The sequence below is a fragment of the Centrocercus urophasianus genome, unplaced genomic scaffold, assembly GCF_019232065.1.
Source record: "Centrocercus urophasianus isolate 14NV4802_14NV808 unplaced genomic scaffold, USGS_Curo_1.0 seq_11, whole genome shotgun sequence".
Taxonomy (NCBI): Eukaryota; Metazoa; Chordata; class Aves; order Galliformes; family Phasianidae; genus Centrocercus; species Centrocercus urophasianus.
This window is the reverse complement of record NW_024884253.1, coordinates 83,437,844-83,450,423: the sequence shown is the minus strand read 5'-3', so window position 1 is coordinate 83,450,423 and position 12,580 is coordinate 83,437,844. Positions and strand designations below refer to the sequence as shown.

At 39.2% G+C, this 12,580-nt stretch overlaps 1 protein-coding gene and 1 long non-coding RNA gene across 7 annotated transcripts in view; one reads left to right on the top strand and one right to left on the bottom strand.

The window, feature by feature from the left end:
- LOC122155032 overlaps positions 1 to 12,580 on the bottom strand; it is a 103,359-nt gene that overhangs the window by 52,566 nt on the left and 38,213 nt on the right. The window lies entirely within an intron of this gene.
- The window catches only part of CAP2 (cyclase associated actin cytoskeleton regulatory protein 2), a 64,232-nt gene that overhangs the window by 15,944 nt on the left and 35,708 nt on the right, over positions 1 to 12,580 (top strand). The gene's annotated exons all lie outside the window — the stretch shown is intronic.

The following is a 12,580-nucleotide window of genomic DNA, read 5'->3' as shown; positions in this document are numbered from 1 at the left end:
TCTGGGATTCTTCTGTCTGTGCTTTTTCTGTGATATGATATGTTCTCGTTAGCAGGGTAGAGATTCTGACCTAGTTAGGCCTAAAATACTAGAGAGAGTAGGAGATGAAATGACTCTTGAGGATCCTGATGTTTTCAGAAAATGCCAGGCTTCAATTTAACTTGAAAGCCTCTTCACCTTAACAGTTATCCAGTATCTTATAAGATACTGTATGTGTACTTAGCTCTTAAAATAAATAAGGGGAAAAATACCAAGCTGAGCAAAAGAAGTATACCTCTCATTGAGCAGGAAATTGATCCCTGGAAAGGATCTGTTCTATCTCTGGCCATAAAGATCACAAGGCACCATTATTTTGCACTTGATTTCTCAACAGTCTAAACCTGGTAGATAGCAATAGGCACAGTACTGCACTCCAAGACTAAGCAATAAAAACGTTTGCATGTAACTTTCTAAATGACTGGAAGTTTTTGTAATATTATTATTTTTTTAATTGATGGTGTCTGTAAATGTTTAAATCAGTAAGCATATTAATTTACATATTTGACACTTATCACTGAGTCCATATACAAAAATGTTTATAATTTATCTCTCAAGTCTGTGCATAGTCTGCAGCATATTGTTGATGATAGTGTAATGCAAACTGTGGCACAGAGTGTATGTTAGGACTATTAGATTAGACATAAACAACTTCCCTTTACATAAAGAAACTGGTGATTCTGATTGCAGCTTATTAAATATTCTGAAATCTTAGATTCTGAATATACAGGATGAAGCAGACTGTGGTTGCCTTATGCTCATACTTATCACAGCAGCAACATCTGTGCTTTACCTTAACAAGTGGAACAAGGAGTATTTTTCTTCTGGGTGTCTTATTATGTGTCCTCAGCATTATACTTGCAGCTGCTGTCTCTGCCACATAATTAGCTGAAGGGAAGATTGTATTTTATTTCAGAAAACACCTGTTGCCTAGAAAACCTCACATACCTGACTCACCAGAATGGTAATATGAGAGAAAGGGAGACTTTATATTATGCTACAGAAATAAAGGATTTAACATGATGTGTTTTGTGCTGATTGCTGTAAGAATTGTGTGGTTTGTATTTCTGGTGAAAGGAAGAACACAGCCATAACTAATATCCGTTGGGGAGCCCAACTCCTATTCTTTCAGCATGCTGAAACAGTCTATTGAAAGCGAACAAAAAAGAGAGAACTAGCAGCTAGCTCCTGGCTCCATGCAGCACAGTGGATTTCACAAAGATTATTTTATCAAAAAAGCGTTCTGCTTAGACTCAATCTTGAAAGCAACTTATTTCTCATTCAGATTACAGTGTAAGCAATGCTGAATCTCTGAGGTCAACCGCAGTACGGAAACTAACCACTTAAAGACAGAGAGAATAGTTAGGTTTTTTACACAGTCTGTTTAAAACAAATTTACCTCTGTAAATGGCTAGGGTGAGATCCTTTGGCTGTCCTGTCACTACAGCAGAAAGACCTGGTGATTATATGGGTACTTCTGTGGCATGCAAAGTGCCCTACAGGCATATAATTTATGAAGCTGTACCTAGACATAGAATTAATGAAGAACTTGTATTCTGTCCATGTCACAACTACAGATCATGTGAAGTCAGTGGAAGAGTGAATATGGCCAGGACTGCTGCCAGCCAGCTGTCCTTGGCCTGACATACCCGTGTCTTGAAAGCTGTCACCAGCTATTACAGTTTAGAACAGCCACCCTGAAGCTGATTGACCATATGTGCCAACATAGGACCATTCTTCTGTCAAAATGAGGGAATTCGAAAGCAGTAGAGGATAGATTGTGGGTCTGCAGTATAGACAGTGTTCTTATAATCAGCAGATAGACAGCACTGGCTGACTGCTCGATCACAAAATGTAGTCCTATCAGTACTTGCCCAGGCGCATCCACCACTACAGAAAATGTGCTGAGGATGATGAAGAGCTGCCTGTGGGAGACACAGCCTGTCTTCAGATCGTATCCCGGTGAGGAACCTGGGCATTCATGTCTGATGGGCTCTGTCATGTCACAGCAGAGCAAGCAGGATCTTAGAAGGCCACGAGCAGATTTTTTGTGATGAACTTCTTCACATTGTTTTTGTTTATGTGATACTGCAAGTGATAAGATACTTCGGCTTGAATTTGAACAATGTCCCAGATGGGACATAGTGATAAGAAGAGAATGTACTAGTTCCACAGGAAAAGGACTGATAACATAAAATGTCCATAGCATGATATTTTATGTGATACAGAACAGAGGAGAATTACAGCCTTCCTGTCAAACAAATCGACTAATACTTCCTATTTTAATTATTTTATATTTGTAAAAATCTCCTAACCTCCCAACCCCACCACTTCAGAGAAAATATTGTCTAGGGGATTCAGTTATGTTCCTGCTTCTCTCATCCAAGCTATTTAGCCTGGAAAGGAAAACTATAGAAATATTGATATCTTTTTCCTCCTCTCTATCATCAATTTCCAGCTGCTGACATGCAGAGCTCAGACAGACAACCAGCAACATTGTGGAGCATACATCGGAGTGCCCAGCAATAAAAACTTTGTTGGTTGGCTTGCTCCTTCCTGGGACAGTTAAGATATGACTGATTTACATGTGTAATACACAAACAAATAGCAGGGGAACAGAAATTTCCAGCATGTTATCCCATCTGCAGAGGCTCTCTGTGTGCATGCACTGATCTACTATTGTGAGCAAGGGAAGCAGCGTTCACATTACTGAAATTTTATTTGCATGCTTATATTTACAGAGGTTCTCTTTTCTTTATCTATTGTGTGAAAGCCTCTACGCTTTCCGTGTAAATACAGTCAGGCATCTGAAGGCAAGAGCTATCTTTAATGAGGTACATTTCATGAGTTATCTTTATACTTGCTCTTGGAAAAGCGCAGTTCCAGTCTGGACTGTCAACAAAGTTAAAAAATCATCGCTTTCTCATTTCATCCAAAAAGTAGTTACTGCACGTGAAATAGCCACATCTTGTCTTTTCTTGTGCTTGATGTTGATGAGTTACTCAATGACTTTCATAGCCTTGAACTTTGAACAGGATGTGCTGTCTCTGGTACACCAAAAAACACTTCTGCACTTCATATTACCTAATCAAAGCACAGACTATCAACCCCATTATCTGGCTGATTCCTCATTAACAAGCAATTTGCTTACAGGGCAACAGAATGCACAAGTGTACTCTCGTGTTGTTCTTTTGTGCCCAGAGGCTGTGCGGTTTTAGGCATTGTGTTGAAAGTTGAATTAGAGCTCAGAGAAGAGGATGATGTCAACATGCCCAAAAAGAAGCTTGCTGTCACGCTGCCTTTGCATTTCTATGCGAGGTATTTTCTGGTGGATGAAGTAAACACCAAACCAAGTAGCTACCACAGGAATGGAAAAAACAGAATTAAAAAAAAATAAATAAATAAAGACAAGTATTTTTATACACCAACAAAACAGCTGAAAGAAAGAAACTAAGCATAGAAAACAGTACTGCCATCCACTACAATCAAAAACAAACAGAAAGAACCAAAACAAATGCGATGAAAAAACAGCCTTGGGAACGTAGCAATATTAGAGTTGATTTTTAATGATAATGCAATCATATTTCTCACCCTGCACGTGTACAACAAGATAGTTCATAATATAAGCTATGAAAAATGTTTGCTTAAATATGACACAATATACACAATGAAGCCAAGTGGCTAATCCAGAGCAATTACCACTTTTAGGTGCTTTACAACTTTTGATTTGTCTGCTCCAAGGGATGACTTCATTTCTAGACTAAGGGTTGGATCTGGCTTACAAAATAAGCAGGATTTACTGGGTCAGGTGAAGGCATGGTAACACTTGTCTAACTGAAAGACACCTGGTTGGCAAGAATAATGGCTCTGAAACATGAATAACCTGGCCTGGCTTGTCCAAACCAACAATCCCTGAGAGACTGGGAGGTTTTCTGTTAATTTTGATGAAAACTGGATTGAGCTCACAGTTTCTCAATAATGTCATTGTACTAAATGCAGCCTGCTTTTTCTCTTAAAAAGACAAGGAAGAGAGTCTAACAGACCATACTGAAAAATACATGACATGGTGATCAGTACTGGGCAATTAGTGTATTGCTGCCATGAGAAACATGCACCTGCAAATACAGGGTAGTATTGGTCAGAATATACAATGAAGATGTTCCATAGAGTATTCCCTCAGTCAGAAACATAAGAAAACATTAACACTCAATGCTGTCAAACAGTTTTCATAGCCTGTTTTCATGGAGCTTGCTTCTTTGCATATGGAGTAGTTCCCAACTAAATTCAAATATGTTTGTTTCATAGTGGAGTTGATCAGAGGACATTTCTTGGAGTAGAGTCTAATACCCTTAAAGCAGAAATTATGTCTGTGTGTGGTTATCCAGTAAAATAAGACTGATTTCAAAAGGATGCCTGAAAAACGGTATCAGGAAGATTTGTGTGGGAAGTCTTAGAAGAATGGGAAATGAAATTAAAACTCCATCATGTTTGTCCAGCCGTTTTAAGTCTCTAAGTCAGACCTGATTATATGCTCTAGCTCATGCTAATTTTATTATCCTCTAAAATGTTTTCATTGAAGCCCTTTAAGAGCAAATTTGAATCTGCTGACATGAAAACTGTTCTTCTTGGTGGTTTTCTATGGACTCGTTACAAGTAGACTGCAGACCTAGAGGCAGAAGTGCCCCACAAGTTGAAGAACATTGCAGCAATTTAACCAAAAGCCATAAGGTAATAAAGTTATGCGACTAAATTAGTTAGCCAAATGACAGGTATTTTTTGTGTGCGGACCAGCTGCACTCGCAGCTGCAAACACAGTGTGACTGCTTCTCGGTGAGCCTGTTGCAAAGTCATGGGGCAGGACAGATCTTAGAGGAAACCACGGAGAAGATTACTGGGGAGGACTTGAGACATGGAGATGGCAGAGACCCAAGGCCCATGAGGGAGTTGTCAGAAGCCTTGATAAGATTTCAGATTTCAGTCTTTTACTGTTCTGATTCAAAGGAATCCGGGCTTACGAGGACGTAGGTGACAGTCATCTTTAGTTACTCCACCTCTGAAAAGTGAGGTCTGGGCTTCTTACAAGAGTAATTTGCAGTGAGCCACTCACAAATCAGACCATACTGATGCATCAGGAAAACTGAGACAGAGAAGCAGAGAGACAATTCCTGCTTTCATCATCAGGATGAACTTCTTGTGACTGAAAACTCTTTCTTTATTGACACCAACGCTCATGGTTCTTACTGCTGTAGGAGGAACTACAACTTCAAATTGAAGCTGTAACGCTATGTAAGCTCATTTATTTCAAGCTGCAGAATATGCATCCATCGATGTTTGAGTTTTTTTAACTTTTTTTTTTTCTTCTTTGGTACCATACTGTGACACTTATCTCCTGTGCTTGATTAACGTCATTTGTTGCTATAGGCTATGAGCAAGCCTTTTGTAATGTTCAGTCTCATTCTTTCTGAAGAGCACATATACGCTCTTCTCACTCATCCTGCCTCCCCATCCCTGCCCTGCTTTTATTTTGTGAGTTGGTGGTTGCAAATGTTTTGAGTGTATAGAACTGCTAGGACTGGAAAGTGAGAAGGCTGTTCATCGCAGTCAGCAAAAAAAAACAAACAATGAGCTCAGAACCTGGCTCTTCAGATAGTTTCTAGCAAAAAGGAGTTCAGTGAATAATGAAAATTAAGCCACAAGGGAAACCAATGTGCAGTTTCAGTGTTGTTTTTAATAAGCTGGGAATACGGTCAGGAATGATGAGATAGAATATGGCTACAAATCTGTATTGCCTCTTTATCCAGTTTGATTTGTATGATCCATGTAGCAGGATTTCTGAATGTTAAAGAGTCCATTAGAGGAGATTAAAACATGTCACTGCCACTGCTCACTTCCATTAGTCTCTTGACATCCATAAGTGGATGTATTTCTATAATTAATCTGAATTGCAAAACAGTTCAGTTATTTGCTTTTTTTTGTCTCAGGCATTTAACTGTGTTTTATTCCAGAGCTCAGAGCAATGAAAGATTGATTTGGAAACTTGAGGGAGATCTTTAAGGCTGAAATGCTTTTTTGTTGCTTCAGTACATACTCTGTTCAAAGAACAACCTTTTTGCAGGCTTACTTTTCAATCACATCAACATGCATCTTTCCTTTCAGAGAGCTTGAGATCCAGCCTCCACGTATACCTGGACTGTTGATGTCACAGAATCATTTGAGTAGGAAGTGGTGTTTAAAGGTCAAAGATCATCCAGTCCAGCTCCCCTGCAATCAGGACACCTACAGCTACATCAGGTTGCTTTGATCCCTGTCCAGCCTGATCTTGAATGTCTTCAGAGACAGGGCATCCACTGCCTCTCTAGGCAACCTGTTCCAGTGCTTTACTACCCTTATCATACATTTCTTACATCCAGTCTAAATCTTGTCTCATTTACTTTGAAACCATTTCCCCTTGAGCTATCAAGGACCATTTCCCCTTGTCCTATCTTCACCCTTCTAAGGAGTTTATCTCCTTCTTTCCTTATAGCCCCACTTTAGATATTGGAAGGCTGCTCTTGGGTCTCCCAGAGCATTCTCTTCTCCAGTCTGAACAGCCTCAGCTCTCCCAGCCTGTCCTTATAGGGAAGGTGTTCCAACCCTTGGATTTTTTTTGTGGCCCTCCTTTGGATGCACTCCAACAGGTCCATGTCCCTCCTGTACTGAGGACTCCATGCCTGGATGCTGTACTCCCGATGGGGCTTCACCAGCACAGAGTAGAAGGGCAGGATCACCTCCCACAACCTGCTGGCCATGCTTCTTTTGATGCAGCCGAGGATATGGTTGGCTTTCTGGGCTGCAAGGGCACATAGCTGGCACATGTCTAGCTTGCCATCCACCAGTACCCTCAAAGTTGGTCAGGGAGGACTTGCCCTTTGTGAAGCCATGCTGGTTGTCTCTTATCACCTCCCTTTCTTCAGTGTGTTTTAGCATAGCTTCCAGGAGACTGTATCTGTTTCATGATTTTCCCTGGCACAGAGGTGAGGCTGACAGTTCAATCAAATCAGCGATCAAATATTGCTGAGATTGACTTGGCGACTACATCAGCCAATTCCCTAGCACCCGGGGATGCATTCTGTCGGGACCTGTGAACTTATGAATGTTGAGGTTCCTCAGGTGGTCGCTCACTTGATCTTCACTTACAGTGGGAGGGACATTGCTCCCCCAGTCCCACTTTCTGACCCCCATCTGCTCAAGGGATGTGTGAAGAGCAGTTGCCAGTAAAAATTGAGGCAAAAAGAATTCATCTATTTGGTACACACTATGTAGTTTCTATTGATTTCAGGAAGTAATACATGTTTTCTGAGATACAGAGTGCAGCTCCAAGTAATAGCAGAAACTAGAAGCTTTGGGAGTCTGTGAGACTTGAATGTACCATGATTTCTGTTCTTTAATCAAGTCCTGGAATGAGTTGGTTTTTCTTTCCCATCTTTCTTTGAGAAACAAGCTTGCTTTTGCAGGGTAGTCTGGATGTGAAGCTACAAGAGCTGTTTCTTCAAAGACTGTGGTTAACTTCTGTAAATGTGTGTGCAGGTTGGGGTGCTTTCTCTCTGCCCTCCCTGATTAAAAAGAAAATTGCTATTTTGGGATGCCACATCCTTTGATGTGTTATAAAGAATATTCTCATAATATCATTAATTAATTGATTCTCCTTGGAAAATTGCATCATTTTCTGAGTAGTCATTCTCAGAAATAGAGAAACAGTGCTAGCCTTTCAACTCAGGAATTCTGGAGGCAACTTGAAAGCAGGTCAAAACCAACTGATCACTGGCTGCTGCTTCACATATTGTATATCTCATGAAATATACTATGACTGCCTTTAGTTATTAAAATCTCAAATCAGCAATGCTGGCCTAGTATGGACTGTAGTGATGTCTCCTCTATAGCGTAAAGAATCCATTTGTTATGATGTTTTTATATTTGTTCTTAAAATATCTGGATGTTTTTATCAGCTGGTTTTGTTTGTTTGTTTGTTTGTTTGTTTGTTTTGTAGTTGTTTGGTTATTTTCAATGATGATCAGTATTTATGTATTATAAAGGCAGAATGTGTCAACACAAGTTCTTCACAGCTGAGAATCAATGTTGGGAATGTTCAGATAAGCCCCAGAGACTGGAAGATCATGGGTTGCAATGTGCCAGTACCGTCTTTTACTTCCACTGCTGGGGAGTCCTTTAAATGCAGATCCTGAGCTGTACACTATGCAATGAGGTAGATTTGAACTCTTTAGCAGGTAACTGACTCCTTGCAGAAGATAGCAGATTGCAATGCTAGTGGCAAACTTGAATTCTTGAAAATCTTCAAAATAAAGGTATTGAAAGCAAACAAACAAAAAAACCCAACCCTCTAGTCTGTAAGTAGATCACAACTCCAGTAATGTCTGGATTAATTCTTGCACACAGTTCTCAGTACTTTTCTATACTGAATCTTCTTGAATCTCCAACCATCAGTACTCTACATTTGCTTTCAGAACTTCCCTATGAAAGTTGAAAGGAGCAGAGGAGCAGAGGTCAGGAGATACTTTTGGCTATTTGCAAGGAGATTCATGGAACTGAAGAATATGGAAGTCAAAAAAGCAGTCTGAGCTTTAGAAAGCATCAACTAGTACAGATTTGGTCTGGTATTGTTCTTCTTCTCTAGTGGTTGGGGGATAGTAGAGATGTTTTGGAAGAATATGATCTACTTTTTTGCTCGGCAGTAGTTAGTAGTCTTACTGGCCCTCCAGCCAAATATTTATCTGTTTGAAATGACAGACGAAGAAACTAATTGACTACTTCTGCTATGCAAATTAATGAAGAATTATTTAACAAAGCTGGCATTTTAGTGACATTCTTCAGGTTTTAAAATTAACAGTCTTGTAAGATCAATAAGCCCTGTTCACATCACTCAAAACTGGTAGAGCATAAATTCTAGAACACTGGAGCAAATTTTATAGTGCAAAAGAGACTGTGTATTCTTTCTTTAAGGCAATATTTTTGTAATTTATGTAAAAGAAGTTGATGTGGCTTTAAGTACTCCTTTGCTCCCCTGCATCTACACAGTTCATGTCATACAGACAACTAAGATGACAGGTGAATAAAGGTTTGTGCAAACAATTACTATCTGTCTTAGGTCATTAGCTTCATTGGAAGTAAGAGCTCTAAGAGCTCTAAGTATTTTAAATCACAGTCAAGCTATCTGAAAGGTAAAATCAGTGAACTTAGATACAGATGTTTCTCTGAAACAGCAAATAAATAACGTTGGCTAGCACTGTGCACAGTTAAATGACAGTGTTTAAGACACCAATAGATATAAACAACTAAAAGACCAGCCCTGTTCTAACCTTAGATTGGTACTGGACAGGCAGAAGCAATGCTGAGAAATTTTAGCAAAAATTACCTAATATAGACATAGCTATGGAGACTGGAAAACACTATAAAAATACAGGACAGCTGATTAGTGGTAGCCAAATTTATCTGTCACTGAAAATAGAAAAGAAAACATCTGGGGTGCAGTCTGGCTCCATCAAAATCAATGGCAAATTTCCCACTGACTTCAATTTTGACCACAATTTCAACCCTGTTTTCTGCATATACCAGTAAGAAAAGGTGATAGTTTTTTTTCTTTCTTTTCTTTTCCTGTATCAAGTGCATTGCTTGGAGAACTGCCACTAACTTCAGCATTGGGCTCAATTCTAAAAAGGAATCTATATCAGCCAATTAACCATACAAAACAAATAGTATCTCTTCAGCTGGCCTAGGTAGTTTCTATGGCAGCCCCATACTTACTCTAAACACCATTGTTTTTCCATTTCTTGCTTCTCCATTTAAGCCACCAGCCACTTCTCCACTTCACTTTGTAGAGGCTCTTGAAAGCAGAATGTAGAAGATGAACTCTTTCTCCTTCTCTGGCAGTATTGTTCCCTTCACAGAAAGATTGGGTATTAGCCCATAAGGCTGAAGTTCCATCTGTAGTTGCTATTTGCCAACAGTCATTGTGTCTTTTGCTAGACCCAGAGGACCCCAAATGATTGCTGCAGAACCTGTGATTAAAACTCCGGGCCACTAACTAAATCCTCACTCTCCTTCCCAATGTCCTCTTTAATATTTTGTTTCAGAACAAAGTCATTGTGGGTATTTTCAAAATCCAAAATGTACATATATCTGTATTTTGATTTGCAAATTATCACTGTTAGTGCCCGAGTGTATATATATGCAGATGTGTAGTATTCTCCAAGTATAGAAGTTCAGTGAATTCTGATGTTTACATTATGCTTTTTAGTGCTATGACTGAGGAAATACGTTATTAAATATAATCACACCTGCCAATTTATATTATCAGGTCAATAGATTAATTTTATTGACTGAATTTCATAAGGAAATCTCTTGTTTCTCTTATTTCTATTTTATTTTACTATTTTTTTTTCCAAAAATTGACTTTACTCATAACGAGATCTGAATGCACGTGCTTGTCTTCCTCTTGTAAGCTGCCAAACTGTTGTTACATAAGTAATATTTGTATTCATTAGTGCTTGGATACCAGTGTGATGGGCAACTTAGATTAAATAAAATGTTTAAAATAAGAAAGAGACATCTTAAGGACAAATGATTTCTCCATTAATTTCTGCAAGCTGAACTGTGAAGAGGTCTGTCTATGCTGTTACTGTGACATTGATGGAGAGGCCCCTCCCTGTAGACAGACACAGATTTCAACAGGAATGGAACTGGCCTGACATATCAGAATTCTTCAGTTCCAGTCATAGTAACCAGCTAAGGCAACTATAAAGCACACCTTAGGCAGAGGATTAAGACAGCTTCTTCCACAATTTACTGTTTGGGAAACTGAGGAGGAGAATAGCATGCAGGCAGTCTGGGCATTAGAGCCCAAAGTCACAGCCATCTCCTCCAGCCTTTAGCAGAATAGGAAATATTCTGAAGCACTTGCTTCCTTCAAAATGTTTGCCTCAGCTGCAGAATCTATCTGATGATTGCTGTATCAGTACATAATCCCAAGAATGCCAAAAGGATTGCTCCAAGTTCTGAGATAATGTTTATCTGCTGCTCCAAAATATCCCATTTCTATCTGCAGAAAAATGTGTGCAAGTTTGTGTTCTGGTCTACTCTGATAAATTTACTCACAATCTCCGTACATTTTTGACACTCAGTCTTCATTACTATCATTCATTATAACTGAAAGAATCTCCGTTGATTTATTCTGTGGCAATCTTTTGGCTGAGCAGCACAAGCTGTTGAGAAAAATCCCTCTGGTCCATTTTCACTTACTAGACTTCAATGGATATGGAGGTCTAATGAAAGAGTCAGTTCCATATTAAAAAGTGCTTCTGCTTGGTTACACAGCCGGCTTGCTAAAAAGAAGGAAGTAGCAACGAAGTGTCACATTTCAAATACTGAAAGAATTGAGGTGGTGATAAACTGAACTAATGAATTCTTAATTAGAAGAAGATCTTCTAATACTTCGATAGGATGCATGGAAAGAAATACTGCATGTTTGGAAACATTAAACTCAGAAACCCATTTTTAATGCTGCTGGAGAAAGAAGGAAGTATTTGTTGCAGAAGTCTTCTGAAATTGGGCTCGTAAAAATTCAAAACCTGTGTTAGCACAATCCTTTGATTAAGACTTAATTTCAAAGGTAAGAAATATCAGTGCTTTTCCCCCTGTACAACTAAAAGCCTATGGGGCTGGATAATCTCAGGGGATGTGGTATCACCAGTCAGTACAAGTGCACTGACCACTGAATGTTTCCAATGCCCTACAATAAGTAAGGGGTAATAAAAACAATGTGGAAAGCTAGAGCATCAGCAGAAAAGAAGTGAAAAATTAGGCACAAAACCAATTGTTACGTCATACTCTGAGAGGAGAAGGAAGTTCTACTCAGTCTAATGTGTAAATGGGAACCCAAAAGTATGGATTTAATGCAGTATTAAAAAAAAAAAAAAAAAAAAAAAAATAAAGCCAGACTTCTTATTTTCAAACTCTTGTTTTGTGATCTATCAGCATTCAAAGTTCTGTCTTAAATAGCGTTGGCTCTATGTAGGAATTTGGAAGAACCCTTCTGAACTTCACCCTCTGAGTTAGCTGGAACAGGGTGCCTGGAGAGGTTGTGGGTGCCCCATCCCTGGTGCTGTTTAAGGCCAGGTTGGATGGGGTCCCAGGCAGTCTGATCAGATGTTTGATGTAGTGGTTGGCAACTGTCTGTGGCAGGGAGATTGGAACCTGGTGATCCTTGAAGTCCCTTCCAACACAAGGCATCCTATGACTCTATGAAGTTATACATCAAGAACAATGTAAGGATGCTCAACTTACTCTTCAGCTCATGACCATGGCCTCAATTCATCTCTTGCATTCTTTATTGTTCCAGTAGCTAAAAAAAACCCCTATGGCTTAGTTTTACTTCTCTGTGTAATACAGACCAACAAGGCCTTTATCCTTCATTCCCTTGCTTTTTTATTTTATAATCTCTGAACCAAATTCTCCTTGATAATCAAGGCCTTTTCTCACTCTTTGTAGGTTG